At 45.1% G+C, this 16616-nt stretch overlaps 1 long non-coding RNA gene across 1 annotated transcript; it reads right to left on the bottom strand.

The window, feature by feature from the left end:
* Window positions 1-2878: 2878 nt before the first annotated feature.
* LOC308589224 lies at window positions 2879-6432 on the bottom strand. Its single transcript, XR_014009168.1, has 3 exons — window positions 6194-6432; window positions 3370-3523; window positions 2879-3052 (listed from the first exon to the last, which is right to left on the bottom strand). It is a non-coding gene; the product is annotated as an uncharacterized lncRNA (long non-coding RNA).
* Between the last annotated feature and the right edge of the window lie 10184 nt (window positions 6433-16616).

The following is a 16616-nucleotide window of genomic DNA, read 5'->3' as shown; positions in this document are numbered from 1 at the left end:
GAGAACAAAAAATACATTAAAGATTGAAATGTAAATTTTCATAGTTTTCCCCCCAAACATGGATTTATGCAGAAGTAAAAATAGATTTATGAGTGAACGCATGTAAAAGTGACACAGGTCAAAACAGACTGTTCCATCCATCCTCACATGTAACCCTTTCATCAGATCCTACTCACCTGCTGTTTCTTATGCGAATGGAACCAACACATAAATTACTTTTATTTAAAAAATGACTGTTCCTGTCATGTCTAGTTTACCCTCATAATGGCAATATTAATCCATGTCACTGCAACATGCAATTTTGATTATGTGCTGTCAAGAGATCCAGGTGCTACATTTATGGTTGTCAAAGAATTCCAATGGAAACAGAAATGGGAGCAAACATTGCCAATGTTCGCTTATTCATCCCATGTTTGGCTGGGATTTCAACCCAGTGAATACAGTCCGTATTCACTATTGATGATGTTGTTGTTTTCCGTTGCCAAACGGTATGTCATCAATGACCCTCTCCTATTTGCATTGCATTTCCTTTGCATCAAAATGCAAACCCTTGGCATTGAATAACAACATTAATTACATAAAGTTCCACCATAGCAGACAGCGAACTGAATAGCATGGGTTTTGCCAGAAGCCAAACTGCAGGAGAACAAGAATGGTGCTGCATGCTATGAACATGGGCTGGAACTGAAATCATTGCCTTCTTACATCCTTGCTACTTTCTATTCTGTCACGGGCAGATTGTGTCTGCCTGGTAGCAAGATCCTCTGTACCACCCTCAGGGCCGTGAAGGCTGCTTGCAATTAAGAATAGGTGGAGGATAAAACCTCAGTGAATTGGCTAAAGCTGCTGTTAAGACTTATTTATGTAAATGAGTTTAAGAGGCACCTTTCAAATGAATTATTTGCCTGCACAGAAAGAATGGAAATTTTCTCCTCAGAGACTATGCTGTTGGGTTTATGGATTCAGCCCAGGTACAGCTGAAGCCCAGATGGCTTCCTGAAGAGTTTATCTACTTAGGATACCAGCCAGGATTTCCTATGGATTTATACAGTCCTACATTCTTCAGGGGCTCCCAATTTTCTGTTTGCTTTATTGGAGCAAGATAAGTGTATCTTGTTAACGCATTTTTGCTCATGGCTCTGGAATACACACATATTGGTAAGTGTGCATTGAAAATCCACTTTGCACCCAAATAAAATAAAATTCCAAACATAAGCAACTTTTAAATTTGCTTTCCATGAAGATTCTTGCCTAAGCAACTCAATTACGTGAATGTTCTTGGGAAATTAATGAAGACTGTGCTGGAGGAAAAGAGGTTTGAAAACAGCGAAAGAAAATTTTGCTTCAGAGAAGTTAAAAGGGGTTTGTAGAATCCTTCTTATTTCCCCCCAAATATGGCAAATGCTTTGAAACAGTGATGACCAGCAGAAGCTATAATGTACCGAACTCACCAGAAACATGAATACAATGGTTAGAACTGACCTGTGCAATGGTGCTGGACTTCTTAGACCAGCACTGCTGCAGGTTACTTGAGTAGGACTGGGAAACGGTGGTGGCAAGTTGGGGTGGTGTGGCCACACAGCCTTGACTTTGCTACCAACCTGACCTAACCCTACACAAGTAAGCTGCAGTGATGCTGGTGCTTAGCAAAAGCTCTGCCTATCCCATTAACAACTTCTGAGAGCAGAGCAGTGGTGCCATCAGGGAAGGATTCTGAGGCAGAGGTACAAGGCCACACTCACCACAGTCTGCAGGAGGGCCACGAAATACATGGAAGCCAGTGGGTTGCATTTTGAAGTAAGTGCAATGACGTAATCTGGGAAACCAGGTTCGTGTCTCCGCTCCTCCACATGCAGCTGCTGGGTGACCTTGGGCCAGTCACACTTCTGTGAAGTCTCTCAGCCCCACTCACCTCACAGAGTGTTTGTTGTGGGGGAGGAAGGGAAAAGAGAATGTTAGCCGCTTTGAGACTCCTTAAAGGGAGTGAAAGGTGGGATATCAAATCCAAACTCTTCTTCTTCTTCTTCTTCATCATCATCATCATCAACGACAACACATCCCCTAACTGCCCCACTACGGTTGTGTCCTGTTCAGTCTAACCTGCAGATTAACAGGGGATAGGTAATTGTGGCCATGCTAACTGTCCAACAGATCTCCCACAGGAGCTGGGTGCCACAAAGTGCAGCTGGGCCAGATTAGAAATATAGTTGTTTCTTTTAGAGAGCTTCAAAACCTATCTCTCTGGCAGCATTTTCACTTTGAAACACTTCCTTCCTTCTTCTCAGAGGTCTTATTCTTCATCTCTCCATCCTGCCCCCACCTACACTTCTGGGATGGCATGTGAGAATTTGTGAGTAATGCCAGAGGAATGGACGTTGCCTCTGGCGCTCCGCGAGGACCAGCCCTCTTGTTCTCTATCTCAGCGCCTCACAGCTTCGTCACACATTTTCCCCAGAGGCTTGTTTCTTTCGCTTCCATCTTTTTGCAGAGCCCCAGGCATAGTGCTAGTAAAGACAGGACTGGGAAAGGGAGGGAAAACAAGCTGGTGGGAGGAATTGCAAGGAAAGAGATTTGGGGCAGGCAAGGGGGGGGGGATCTTGCTGCTTCTGATCAATCATGGAGCCTCTGGGGAAGTAACTGTTTAGGCTGAGAAATGAGTGATAGCCAAAATGGATGACGAATCACTCCTCTCCCTTGAGGTATTTTCCCTTCAGGGAAGATTTTTTTTAAAAAAATATATATTTCCTTTTTAGTACTCATCAAGCTGTCAGTGGTTCAAAAGTGTGTGTGTTTATGTAAATTATACAGAGAATATTGTGAAATAAGATAAACATCAAATTGTGTTTTTGTCAGTGTCTTGTTCCTTTTACCATACTATTCCCAATCGTGCATACTTTCAAATCTGATCTGCATTTCCCCCCCTCTTCCTCCATGCCTGATAACTGTACAAGTTAAAATGGAGGCCACCTCCTTTCGGTCTTCTTTGCTGCAGGATGCAGAAAGAAGTTCAGGGAGACAAGGAGTGTGTGTTGAACAGGGGTCACCACTTCTCCTGTAGATAAAAAAGAAAGTAGGAAGAGAAAAAGGTCTGTGGTTATTTCCAGAGGTTAATTCATTTAAATGCATGGAAATCTAAATTGCCCATTGTGCAGTATTAATTTTCAGTCAGGGGAAGAAGAAGGGGGGGGGGATGTCAGGAGGCCATAAAGCAACCCGTCCCCATCTAATTTTAGCTTCTGTTAAATTGGTCAGGTTGTAGCTTTTATGAGGAACTGAAAGAAAACTTTCAATACTTATTTGTGCTTTGTTGCCCCACCTATTTCTCCAGCTGTAGTATATCCAAACAACAATTAGGAGTAAAACACTTACCCTGAAGGAATATTCTTTGTGCCATCATCAGTGAAGGCTGGTCCATGAGGCTGAACAGGGCATTGTCCAACTTGAGTCTGCCCTCAAGAATATCCAAGAGGTGACACTGGCAGTCAGCATCCTCCTTTTTAGTTTCAGTGTTGCCTTTGTAGAACTCATTAAAGAAGAAGATAAGTTTAGTTGCCTTCATCTGCCTGTCATTGTCTTTGTCTCCACCTAATATTGGCCTTCATGCTGTCTGCCCCACCAGTTCCAATGTGCACCACCCACATTGGTCATCATCATATGTGCTTATTTGACAGTGAGGGACAGATCTTTTGACCAGAAGGGTATTCCTCCAATACAATAATTTGGGCCAATTTTGACCCAACACCAAAAACTGGACTCGGCTATTTCATTCCCTTGCTCTGCACTAATGTACTGATGAGCTTGCTATACCTTCTTGCTTAATCTGATTCCTGTTTTCAAACTTTGCCTTTCACACTCCCCCTTCTGAGCCAGTCATGAAAACAGGCAGTGTGGTCAAATGAGCAGAGAAGCCTGAAGAAGCTGGGCTTTCTCACGAAAAGAGAGTTTGACCTTAGCAAGATGCTGTTTGGGACCCAGATACAGTGCTTCCTCTTTCCATGGGTGCCAAGCAACTGTTAGATCTTCTTTTGAAGGCAACAGCTGTGACAGTAACAAGCACTGCTAAGAGCAAGACTCTTTTTATTTTCATTTGTTTTCATACATTAACACACTTTCCTTCCTTTTTCTTCTGTTTCCCTTTTTATTATGTCTGAGAGTGACTGAAGTGTTCCTAGCTCTTCCCTTGTATCTTCTACAATGGAGAACATAATGCCTCTGCTTTGATGTCTGGGCTGTTAAGCAACACACGAAACCTTCCCTCTTTTCGTTTTCCAGTTTAATTAGAGAAAACTATCCCAACAACCTGATAGCATGAAATGGCCTCTTCCCCTACTTTTATCTGGGCCAGGCTGGGGTCATCAGCAGCCCTACAGTAATTGAGCCCTGGCATGTGTTTATTTAAGCTCAGGGTCCCTCCAGGCAGTGATTAGAGCTGGAAGTTAAAAAGGCTGAAAGTAATGTACTGTGGGGAAGGCAAGGGCAGTAGACCAGGTTCCCTATATTTATGGCAAGTCTAGTCAATGGCTGACATCACCATTCTGTTGTCCGCTAACCACACAATAGGACTTCCCTTTATTATAAGCTAGCAGTACTAGTGCATTTGATGAGAATGAGGCATGGGTCCATTGTCCCAACACTAGCATTACTACTGCTTACCTGTGAGTGTCACATATGGCAGAGTGAGGTCTGACCACAAAGCTGGCAAAGACCAGTTAAGGGGGAACCTTAAACTGGGAGGGGGGGACACACCACTAAAGAAGTTACGAGAAGAGTTCTGATAGGTACAGTGAAAATAGGTTGAATAAGGTTGCATTTCAAGGACTTGTTGGATTCAGGGGCAAGGAGGTGCTGGGATGGCAGAAAGGTGATTGGGCAAGAGCAGTGGTTCCCAATCAGCTAATTACTGAGAACCCCCTATTTTTCAAAAGCCAAGTCACAGACCTCCTACTTTTGAAAATTTTGATAACTCTATGGTAGTTACCTCTGCAAAGCATTTTTTTTTAAACAAAATGTGGGGTAGCCCCTAATAAGCAAAGGAATTTAGGTATACTAAAAAAACGAGACTAAGGCTGAGCGATATCTGGTGTTCAACACCGTGATATATCAGCAGCTAAACATCGTGATATTCCAAAATATCATGATGTCTGAAATTGGAGATCAGGCGTGGGGATGAGGAAAGTAGCAGTCAGAGATTGGAAGTCAGAGAGGAAGCGGAATCACCTCAGTGCCAGGGGAAGATAGTGCCACAGTGCCTTGAAGTGAGAGCAATCAGCTGCCCTGTTCTCTCAGCCTTACTCACATCAAAGAGTGTTTGTTGTGGGGGAGGAAGGGGAAAGGAGATTGTTAGCCGCTTTGAGACTCCTTAGGGTAGTGATAAAGTGGGATATCAAAGCCAAACTCTTCTTCTTCTCCATCAGCATGAGGGGAAGACAGCACCTCACAACTGGCTGCCCTGTTTTCCCTTAGTGTGAGGGAAGGCAGCTCGGACCAGCACCGTTATTGGCTGAGATCATTGTGTGAAATCGGCTGCCTTGCTCTCCCTCACATGAGGAGCAATATATTGCTGCGTATTGTTTGGTCAAAATTGTTATTGTGGTGTGATTTCCAAACCGATTTTGGCCAATATATTGAAAAATCACACAGCGCTAAAACAGACCATAAAATGTGTGATATTACCATGCAAAAATGACAACAAACAAAAAATAAATAGGAGGGGGGAGGCAAGGGATAGGGCCACAGACCCCTGGGTGCATTCCATGGACACCCAGGGCTCCCCACACCCCTAATTGGGAACTACTGGGCTAGAGGATGAGCAGCTAAGATGACATATTTTTGCCTATATAGTACGTTTTGTGTGAGCCTCCACACTTGAACCCCCAAGCAGAATTTTCTTGACATTTGGAAGGGCAAGGTCTCACAGCTGTAACAATGGGAGTCCCCCTACCCATTGGGTGCTCCCACTAGTCCTTCTTCATGACCCTGAGCTCATCACCACTCCTCCCATGTCTAGGTAAGCCACAGTGACCCTGGTGGAAGCTCTGTCCCACCACACATGCTGCTATGGGCAGCTAGTTTCCTTCTCTCCCTGATTGGCTGCACTCTTCCTACATGTGTTTTCTTTTCCCTCTCCTCCTCCTCCTCCTCTCTTCCAGACAGCTACTTGCATCCATCCAGCAGGGGGGCTGTCTTACAGAGCCCTTGCACTCCTTTCCCCTGGCTCATGAATCTGGGGCCATAATAGAAGGTTTGCTGAGATATGCTTCGCTTCCTCTGATGTTTACCCCTAGGTCTTGGTAGTCTATGAGCTTGCCAGGATGCAAAGGCCTGTCTAAGAGAAGCAGATGGGCATCTCTACAGGGAACAGCTGACTGTATCCTAGCCACTGCGGGTGGAGTAGAGATGAGCCTCTCTCCTTGACCCCATCAACTGTCTTTGTCAGAGAGCACACTGTGAAACACATGAAGTAAAAGTAAGCAATGAACAGTATTCAGAACCTTGAAGGCAGTCCCTGGAGTTGGATTCACAGTGGGTGTTGTGATGGAATAAAAGCACATAGGGAAGAGTGTGTGGTGTCACCTGAATGCTCAGCCAGCAGTCATGCCTCAACCCACCATCCAGTGGGAGAGAGAAAGAGATAGACAAAGTACAGAAACTTCTCCATCTCCCAGGTTTTACTTTTGAACTGTCTCTGGGAGCCTATGGCTCTGAAAAGCAGACCAGTCAAGAATTTACATGATAAAGATGATTTCTGCAGGAAAGTAAAAGAGAATATTTTTAAAAGCACTATATATTAATGCTCCTAGGACTCATGTCACCGAAAACTGACAGGGCTTCTCACTGGTGTTAAGTCCCAAGTGAAAGGATCATTGTCATAGCAGAGAAAAGAAGGGAAGAAGAGAGGAAGTTGAACACCAGCATTCTAACATGTGACTTACCCATGTGAGGGAATAGTGGAAGACTGTTAGCTTCTCTAGCGACACAGTTCTGTAATATCTTAGTATGAAAAATTGTGTTTTGGCATCACACCTCCCATTTTTCCATCTACCATGTGCCTTCTAGGAAGTGAGATAATGGAAGAAGACAGAATTTTTGGCAGAGGTAGCAGCAGATTGTGAACTGTCTTTTCTGCAAGCAAATTAGCAGTAAAGATCTCCAGACTTCTATTCAGAAATTATTCCTTAAAAGCATAATGATAGCACGACACTAGTCAATGAAGCTGTGTTAAGATTTTTATTATTTTTTTGTCCATGGTTTATCCCATTAGCATTTTTGTCCAGTTTGCATAATTTATATTGATTTTCGGACCCCAATTTCCCTTCCCTTCTAATTAGTCTTGAGCTCCCAGGTACAGAAGGTCACGCCAGTATTCAATGTTAGACCATTAAACGAGCTTCTTAGCAATTATTTCCAACCTCACCTCCAGGACATACTTAATGTAATTCCCCTAAATAGTTGGCTTCAATCTTTTTGGAATTATACAGCACAGATCTACTACTCAGTTCATAATTACATTGATTTTTAATTTTTTAAGATTCAAAAGAATTATATTGTCAGTATAAATGCACTTGACTTTGGGATGCCTTTAGATAGCAAGATTTACAGATACTATGGCATGCAATTTAATTCAAGCAAAGGGGGATATGAAGCTCATGGATATGGAGTCAGAAGATCTTGCTCAGTGCTGTTTCCTTTGACTCTCAGTGACTCTCCAGAGTCTCCAACCACAGTCTTCCCAGGCCCTTCTGTCTTACCTGGAGATGCCAAGGATGGAACCTGAGACTTTAAGATCATAAGAATGTAAGAAAAGCCCAGCTGGAACAGACAACATCTCCACCTACTCCAGCATTTTGTTTTCCCACAGTGACCAATCCACCATGAATTTGTTTAATTGTTTTTTTTAATGACATATAGAACTTAAGAGCATGAGAAGAGTCTCACTGGATCAGACCAAAGCCACATCTAGTCCAGAATCCTGTGCCAACAGTTGCCACCCAGATGTCTATGGGAAGCCCAGAAGCAGAATGTGAGGGCCACAACACTCTCCTGCTCACATTCCCTAGAAATTAGCATTCAGAGGCATTTTGCTAGCAGCCATCAAGACTTCTTGTGCTAGCAAACTCCATGATTTAACTATGCACTGTGCAGAGAAGTGAGGAGATTTCACCCCTCCCATACCCAAGAATCTCCTGATGATCTCCTGATGGTCTCTGCTGACTCTCCAGAGAGAAGGAGGCGTGTCCTGCCTATCTACTTATTCTGCCCAGCAACATATCTGTGTGTGTGAGAGAGAGTCAGTCAGTCAGTGTATCGGAGAGAGTGAGAGTGTTAGAGATCCTAGAGATAAGATTGCTGCTAAGAGCAGCTGCAGACTCTCAGTGTAGCATTGATTTATGCTTAGAATGTTCAGCTCTGTATATAGTTTTGTATCATAGTTGTAGTTACAGAATAAAAGGAAGATATTCTACAGAGCTGCTCTCCGAGTGGTTTATACTCTGCAAGACTCTGCAAAACTCTGCTGCGCAACGACTGTATTATTGAGACAGTGAATCCGGCGCTCTCAGCTCTAAGCTGTGAGTCTACAGCACTGTGACCTGTTCCTGTGAGAAAGGAGGTCTCTGGCGGTGCTACCCTGCTCGCCTAGCCCAGTCGGGGTTGAGGTGCATGAGTCCAGTTGTTGCACTGGCTCTAGGGCGATGCTGACAAGAAGTACCTCCTTTTGTCTGGCCTATATCAATATTCAGCTTCATTGGTGTCAATGAATTCTAGCATAGGAGCCAACTCCCAGGGGCCAAGGTCCCTTCGCCACTCCCCCAACAAAATATTTGAGGGGGCTGCAGCCCTCTAAAGTTAATGGCCATTGCCATTCACATGGTGTGTGTGCACTATGTCATGTGATTGGTTTTGCGGAGCAGCAGTTGCCTCCCCCAATATCTTATTCAAGTTGGCACCCCTGAATTTTAGCGTTATGACAGAAGGAGAAAAGACTATCTCTAATCACTTTCCCCACACAATGCCAATGTCACATCTCTCCCCACCCCACCCCTAAACTAAAATGCCCTAGACATTGAGTGGTAGCCAGAGCAGACCATAGAAATTAATGAACATGCCTAATTTAGGTCAATGGCCTTTAATGTGTCTACTCAGGAGATGGCTTTGCCTCACCCTCCAGCTTTCAGAAGGCCATGATGTTTCTGGAACTTTGGGTTGACATATAGAAGATGGTTGGGAGCAGCATGGATATGCACTGACATTATCGGCATTAATAATAATAATAATAATAATAATAAATTTTATTTATATCCCGCCCTCCCCAGCTGAGCCGGGCTCAGGGCGGCTAACAACAATCAAATAAACAATCAAATAATGACACATTCTAAAAAAATTTCATTATAAAAATTAGTTAAAATCACATTGGTGGCAACCGATTAAACAAAATTCTGTGCAGGTTGCCAGAGGAGGGGGTCAGGCTGCGCCCTGACTAAAGGCCTGGCGGAACAACTCTGTCTTGCAGGCCCTGCGGAAAGATGTCAAGTCCCGCAGGGCCCTGGTCTCTTGTGTCAGAGCATTCCACCAGGTTGGAGCTGCAGCCGAGAAGGCCCTGGCTCTAGTTGAGGCCAGCCTAACCTCTCTGAGGCCTGGGACCTTGAGGGTGTTATTATTTGTAGACCGTAGGTTTCTCTGTGGGGCATACCAGGAGAGGCGGTCCCGTAGGTACGAGGGTCCTAGGCCGTATAGGGCTTTAAAGGTTAAAACCAGCACCTTAAACCTGATCCTGTACTCCACCGGGAGCCAGTGCAGCTGGTATAGCACCGGATGAGTGTGATCCCGCAGCGAAGACCCCGTAAGGAGTCTCGCTGCGGCATTCTGCACCCGCTGGAGTTTCTGGGTCAGTCTCAAGGGCAGCCCCACGTAGAGCGAGTTACAATAATCCAGTCTGGAGGTGACCGTCGCATGGATCACAGTGGCTAGGTCAGGGCGAGAGAGATAAGGGGCCAACTGCTTAGCTTGGCGGAGATGGAAAAATGCCGCCTTTGTTATAGCTGTAATCTGCGCCTCCATAGAGAGGGAGGTATCGAAGATTACACCCAAACTCTTAACAGACGGTGCTGGCACTAATTGCACCCCCGCAAGAGATGGGAGTTGCCCCCTCGATCCCATATCGTCCCGCCCCAGCCAGAGGACCTCTGTCTTCGAAGGATTTAACTTCAACCGGCTCCCACGTAACCATCCAGCCACAGCTTCCAGACATCTGGTCAGTGTGTCTGGGGCCGAGTTAGGATGGCCATCCATCAAGAGATAGAGTTGGGTGTCATCAGCATACTGATGGCAACCCAGCCCAAAACTCCGGACAAGCTGGGCGAGGGGGCGCATAAAGATGTTAAAAAGCATCGGGGAGAGAATCGCACCCTGAGGCACTCCACACACCAAGGAGTGACGCGATGACAATTCCCCCCCAAGCGCCACCCTCTGTCCCCGATCAGAGAGAAACGAGCGCAGCCATTGAAGGACTGTGCCCTGGATCCCCACGTCGGCAAGGCGGTGGTCCAGGAGTTCGTGATCGACCATGTCAAAGGCTGCTGACAGATCTAGAAGAATCAGCAGCCCCGACCCGCCTCGATCCAGCTGCCTGCGGAGATCATCTGTTAGGGCGACCAGAGCCGTCTCGGTCCCATGACCAGCACGGAAGCCGGACTGGAATGGATCCAAAGCAGATGTTTCATCCAGAAACCTACCAAGCTGTTCAGCAACCGCTCTCTCAATCACCTTACCCAGGAATGGAAGATTCGAGACCGGGCGGTAATTGGATAGATCTAAGGGATCTAACGATGTTTTCTTTAAGAGCGGACGCACCACCGCCTCCTTCAGGTCCCCTGGGAATATCCCGGTGCCAAGGGACAAATTGATGATATCCCCCAGGGGGGCCCGCACCTCGTCTGGACACGCTCTAATCAGCCATGACGGGCACGGGTCAAGAGGACAGGTGGTGGGCTTTCCAGCTTGGAGGAATCTGTCCACATCGGCTGGAGATATCCGGTCAAAGTGGTCCAATACTGGACCCGAGGACAGTCGAGGGGCCTCCAGTTCCTTTATTGTATCCAAATTGGCAGGGAGGTCATGGCGGAGCAACAGGACCTTCTCCGCAAAAAAGCTCGCAAATGCCTCACAGCTGTGTGTCAGATTGTTATTTAAATTTGGCTGTCCTTCAACGGACGTTAGAGACCGAATTATGCTAAATAATTGCGCCGGGCGAGAGCTAGCGGATGCAATGGAGGCCGAGAAGTAAGACTTCTTAACGGCCTTCACTGCCATCTCATAGGTTTTCATAAAAACCCTATAAGATGTTCTTGAGGCTCCGTCACGGGCACCCCGCCATACTCGCTCTAGCCGTCTGAGGTCCCGCTTCATTTTCCGAAGCTCCTCGGTAAACCAGGGGGCCCGGTTTCTGCGGGGTCGCAGAGGGCGCTTAGGTGCGATCTCATCGATGGCTGCCAGGAGCTGGGTATTCCAGCCCTCAACAAGCTCAGTCAATGAGTCGCCAGGGGGAGCAAGGTCCCGCAAGGCCTGACGGAATCTATCAGGGTCCATCAGCCTCCGCGGGCGAGCCCAAATTGGCTCGCCACCTAAGCGGGGTGGGGGTGGAAAATCAATCCTGGCTTTCAGTGCGTAGTGATCAGACCATGGCACCTTCATCGAGGGAGACATGATCACATCTATACCGGCGCCAAAGATCAAATCCAGCGTGTGGCCTGCTTGATGTGTGGGGCCCGAAACAAACTGGGAGAGCCCTAGTGTCGCCATGGAAGACACCAGGTCCAGAGCCTGTGAGGAGGGAGTGGCATCAGCATGGATGTTGAAGTCCCCCAGTACCAATAGGTTGGGGAACTCCAAGGCCCAGCCGGCCACCGCCTCCAACAGGCCTGACAGGGTGGCTGCTGGTGCGCTAGGTGGCCGGTACACCAGCCAGACAGCCAAGCTCACCTCGGAGCCCCACACTAGGCCAACACATTCAATGCCGGGGATCGATGGCGATGGCAGAGCCCTGAAAGAACAATCTTCTCGGATTAATAATGCCACCCCTCCCCCCCGGCCCACAGTCCGCGACTGGTGGAGGACGGAGAAACCTGGGGGCGCCATCTCTCGTAAGGTAACAGTTTCCCCTTCGCGCACCCAGGTCTCCGTCACACAAGCCAGGTCAACCCCCTGCGAGGTGAAGAGATCCTTTTGGAGTTAATGTGTTTTTTTAACCTTTATGGTCACTTACATTTTGATGCATGTTAAATGAGCTGTTAATTACTTACTTTTTAGTGTTATGTAGTAGGAATATTATACATTTTCTTATGCATTGTACTGTATTTAGACTATATTTGGGTGCGGTTGTGTGCGTGACCTGCTTTGAGTAAAGGTAGGTTTCCAAAAAATGCTGTATATAACTCAACTGAGTAGGACTAGTAAACGATTGAAACCCAAAGCAAATAAGAGTTCTGCCCTGGGAGGCTTAGAGCCTTAGTTTTGGCAGTAAGGGGGGAGGGGAGGCAGAGGAGCTCAGATTTATATTTTTATCTTTGACCTTTCACCTTCCATTAAATTGCCTCCCTAAGACCAAGCTGATACATGCTGACTGCCCAACCAATAGCTCAACTGCAAAATGACAAAGATACAGTTTTGTCCCTTAGGCAGACAAGCACTGTCTTCTTCACCTGCACAGCATCAGACACGGCTGGAACTATACAGTGATTTAGCAGTCGTCGCCACCATCTTTACATTTCTCTATTTTCATTCCATATTTATATGTAAAGGATATGTGTGGCTTTCACTAGCATCCTAGCCCGATGTACTGAAATGAGAAAATATGCCAATACAAACAGATGGGTTGAACGTTACAATACTTAGCAATAAATTCAGTATCTTCATGCTGAGTTTCATTTGAATTTTGTCTTCAAATAACTAGTACTCCACTCTCATTTACACAACCATATTTTGACAGTAGCTATAAGACTGTTGATATACCACTGATGTTCATTAGCTGCCGTCACAAGGATGGTAGTTTCCTTCTGGTTTCTCTATGGATATTGTTATATATAATTGTGGGCTCCTCCAGATGAACTGTTTATTCAGCATCCATTCTGAGTTGCTTGCACAAAGCTTGCACAGTGTGTTGACTATGTCCGCTCTTCACTGACCATTCATTCTGATTTGTTTACGGTGTGATTATATCACAATAAGCATTCATCCTAATTTGCTTTTGGGTTCTTTACATGTCTTCACATTCATCCAATCTTTTTCAGTGCATTTCCTCATAATATTCCTAACCACAAAAATGTGCTTTAGGTGGCTCTGTTGCTTAATCAAATACAACATTAATACATCAAGAAAACTTTACCACCCATTTCAAACACTACCAGATGGTTCTGCTTAAGGGAACATAGCCATGTGACTTTCTACTTTGAGTTCAGTATTCTATTATTCAATTATTCTAACTTTGCCACTGTTATATATAGTAAAGTTTCTACTGAGTTATGCCTAAAAGGAAATTTAGTTTAAATTTAAGTTCATTCTGATTAAATTTGGGGTCCTGCTCAGGTCAAAGTGCTTATTGAGTTCTGGAATGTGATGGGGGGGATAGAATATGTGGGAGTATGCAAGACTTCTGTAAGAGTTCTGTCCACTTGTGCTCTCGACTAGGCATGGGTGAATATGTCAATTGTAGTTTCTCATTTTTCCTGTTCTCCACATTTCCTGTTCTCCTCATTTCAACATCAGTTTGCAATTCTTAAAAAAAGTAAACCTGAAAATTCACCAGCATTTTTGTGTGAATTTCTCTAATATTCACATTTGTATTCATATACAGTGGTACATATGCTTCAGGTTACATACGCTTCAGATTACAGACTCCGCTAACCCAGAAATAGTACCTCGGGTTGAGAACTTTGCTTCAGGATGAGAACAGAAATCGTGCTCTGGTGGCGCGGCAGCAGCAGGAGGCCCCATTAGCTAAAGTGGTGCTTCAGGTTAAGAACAGTTTCAGGTTAAGAATGGACCTCCGGAACAAATTAAGTACTTAACCCGAGGTACCATTGTACTATGCATTATATTATATTCCCAATATAATGCATTTTGCATGTTATTTAAAGTATGCACTTAAATGCACACTTTAACCTTCTTTAGTCATTATTGTACACATTACTTGGCTGGATTGCTGCACTGCATTTCAGCAAAGAGTAAGTTTCAAAGGATGGCTGTGTTTTGGTTTGCATATTATTTTGGAAAGTGAGAGTTCAGTAGGTTTGGTTTTAAATGTGACCTGCCAGTCAGAGTAGGTGATGCTGAGCTGGATAGCTTCAGAATGCCAGTTTCACATTTTCCTGCATCCCCTCTTAATTCTTATCACCTCTAGTTACATGTAATGGGCTCCTCTAACCCTTTGGTAATAAGCAGCAGCATTTAGAGGGGTGCTTTTTTCTGTAGAATTTCCTCTCTGTGGGAAGGCTTTTCCAAGCTGAAAATACCCCAAACCAATTTCTACTGCAAATATGATGCTAGCGTGCACACATACACATAAGGGTTCCATTGTATTCCTTGGCTGCCTTCAGCATTTGTGCTTATTAAAATAAAAAAGGAAACTAAAGAACAAGGATAAAACAAAAATTAACAGCAATTTGTTCTTCTTCCCTCTGCCTCTGTGTTTAAGGGTCACTAGAAACTTGTGCAAAGCAGCCTTTCATCTTCAAGGCTGCCTCCAAGGTTTGATTTTGCTCTCCCTGGGAGATAGGAATGCAGCATCCCACCCTAGTATTGACTGCTGGATGAGAAAGATGTTTCCCTGCTTGCTTCTATTGTTCGAGACTGTCACAGTAAAACAATCCGCACAGCAGACTGAAGCTTCTGGGCTGCTGCTGATAAAGTCCTTTCCCCCTCTCCTTGCACCATGCACTTGGCTGAGACACGAGAGCAATGGCTCTATTTCATGATTCTTATTGAACTACCAAAGGAGGGTTTTCTCAGGGCATGGCTGATTTGACTACAAAGTCAAATCAGATGGCCACATACCTCTCATGATTGTGGGTCCACGGGGACTGTCATAAAACACACATTTGATCCACTCCAACAAGAAGCAATCTGGATGATATTGAAGTAAACAAAATCTCTCTCTCTCTGACCTCACAGGGTTGTTGTGAAGATAAAATGGACAAAAAATAAGCATGTTGCCTCAATCTCCTTGGAGGAGATGTGGTGAATAAAAAAGGAGCTCAAGTTGGTGGATGTGGCTCTCCTCCTCCTCTCCCATTTCACCTTCACAACAACCCTGTGAGGTAGATTAGGTTGAGAGGTGGTGACTGGCCCAAGATCACCCAGTGAGCTTCATGGCTGGGTGGGGATCTGCACCCCGCCCTGCCAGGTCCAACACTCTTAACCATTTTACCACATTGGCTCTCTAATTAGAATAAAATAGAATAGGTGGTGTAGCAGTGAGCCCGGGCTCTTTTCTATTCCAACAGCTAGCCCTGTCTAACCTCAAGGGATATCAATAATAATAATAATAATAATAATAATAATAATAATAATAATAATTTATTTATACCCCACCTATATGGCTGGGCTTCCCCAGCCACTCTGGGTGGCTTCCAACAAGATTTTAAAATACATCATGCATCAATAATAATGCATCAAACATTAAAAGCTTCCCTAAACAGGGCTGCCTTCAGATGTCTTCTAAAAGTCTGGTAGTTGTTGTTCTCTTTGACATCTGGTGGGAGGGCGTTCCACAGGGCGGGCACCACTGCCGAGAAGGCCCTCTGCCTGGAACCACCAGAAGGCCCTCGGCGCTGGACCTCAGTGTCCGGGTAGAATGATGGGGATGGAGACACTCCTTCAGATATTCTGGATATATACTTCAGATATTCAGATATATAAATTACCACTTACTAAGGCAGTGTCGACTAGTGTCCCCCAAAAAGGGAATGTCTCCACATTAGGAACTGTTACAACTTGGATTGAACTCCACACCATCATCTGATGGTGGATATTTCTGCAAGATCAGCTGATTCAGTTGCATCCTTACCTGCCCAACACCTGATCTCATATATGACACATATGGGGCAAATGGGCATGGTTTGAGGGAAATGGCCTGGTAAGCCAAATGAGGATGCCTAGTGGGTCAAATTCTGCATCCCTACCTGCCCCACACATCTGGGATACCCTTGCTTGAACAAGGCATCTGAGAGACATGGAGGGTTTTGCTTAGACTAGGAGAAGCTTTATTCAAATAGCTTCTGGGCATCCTTAATCTGAGCCTGCTGTTGATTCCAAATTTGAGATGGATGAAAGTTAACACTGAATTCTACCTTTGGTTAAACAACAACAACAACCCTATGGTTGTCTTCCCTCCCCAAAGACTGAAGGAAAAAGAAAACACCATGAAATAGGAGTTCTGCGTTTCCTGGTAGTTTGTGGACAAACAGACAAAATCCAGCATTCAGGAAGAATTTGCTTTCTCTCTTTCCTTCCTGAAACAGCCACCCAGATTACAGTATCTCGTGACAGACCAGCATTTGAGAAGAGATGGAAAGATCAGTCTATTTCAGTAGTTTCATTTTCTCAGTTTTCTAATCTTAATTCTC

The sequence above is a fragment of the Podarcis bocagei genome, assembly GCF_964188305.1.
Source record: "Podarcis bocagei genome assembly, chromosome: 6".
Lineage (NCBI taxonomy): Eukaryota > Metazoa > Chordata > Lepidosauria > Squamata > Lacertidae > Podarcis > Podarcis bocagei.
This window is presented reverse-complemented; position numbering and strand designations above follow the sequence as displayed.